Source organism: Octopus bimaculoides, chromosome 22, assembly GCF_001194135.2.
Source record: "Octopus bimaculoides isolate UCB-OBI-ISO-001 chromosome 22, ASM119413v2, whole genome shotgun sequence".
Taxonomy (NCBI): Eukaryota; Metazoa; Mollusca; class Cephalopoda; order Octopoda; family Octopodidae; genus Octopus; species Octopus bimaculoides.
The window spans coordinates 27,899,476-27,900,353 of record NC_069002.1 but is presented as its reverse complement, the minus strand read 5'-3'; the positions used below and the strand labels follow the sequence as shown (position 1 = coordinate 27,900,353).

Sequence of the window (878 nt, the reverse complement as noted above, 5' to 3'; positions counted from 1 at the left end):
CACACATACATACATATATATATATATATATATATACATATATACGACGGGCTTCTTTCAGTTTTCCGTCTACCAAATCCACTCACAAGGCTTTGGTTGGCCCGAGGCTATAGTAGAAGACACTTGCCCAAAGTGCCACACAGTGGGAATGAACCCGGAACCATGTGGTTGGTAAGCAAGCTACTTACCACACAGCACTCCTGCGCCTATATTGAGAAGATTTACGACTGAAGGAGATAAGAGAAAGAAGTAGAATAAAGAAAACAAAATCCATACACTAACATTGGTTTATTATAAATAAAACATTCCTCAGTGAAGTGTGTTTATAATTGTTTTATTATATAATCAGGCCTAATTATACACATGCTAATGCTGAGGGTTGATATTAATTAGCTTTTACTTCTGCTGGCTTCTTTTTTTTGGTCATTTTCCTTAAGACAACAGCTCCAATAATGGTGCCATAAACAGCAGCAACACACTAGAAAGAAGAAAAGAAAGAAAGAAACAATGAGTCCAAGGCATTTCAGTGAGGTGTGTGTGGGGGGGGAGAAGATGGATGTATAGGAGCGAAGGGGAGAGAACTCTGTTTACTTACATTGAAACGTCCTCGTCGGGTGTAAGAATTGAAATAGTATTTCATGCCGGTAAACCCGGTTTCGGCCTCTGAGAGAAATCCGCCAGCCATTGTAGTAACCTTTCAAAAGAAAGAGTAAGAAAATAAGAGAAAATATAGATAGCAAATGAATAAATTAAAAATATTTTATTTCGGTGTTTGGTTTGTACGATTTTTGATATGAACACGTGTTGAAACAAGTTTGTTGTATCTTGGAAGGTCATTACACCAGCAATAAACACACACAGGTTTAACTTGCCTTCGT

At 37.5% G+C, this 878-nt stretch overlaps 1 protein-coding gene and 1 long non-coding RNA gene across 2 annotated transcripts in view; one reads left to right on the top strand and one right to left on the bottom strand.

Annotated features, from left to right (window-relative positions):
- LOC128250528 (uncharacterized) overlaps positions 1-878 on the top strand; it is an 11,297-nt gene that overhangs the window by 4,925 nt on the left and 5,494 nt on the right. The window lies entirely within an intron of this gene.
- The window catches only part of LOC106872097 (uncharacterized), a 5,712-nt gene continuing 5,107 nt past the window's right edge, over positions 274-878 (bottom strand). Inside the window, exons 2-3 of the long non-coding RNA XR_001409738.2 lie at positions 596-694; positions 274-478 (exon numbers count right to left, since the gene is read on the bottom strand). This is a non-coding gene — a long non-coding RNA (uncharacterized LOC106872097). The remainder of the gene's footprint in view (positions 479-595; positions 695-878) is intronic.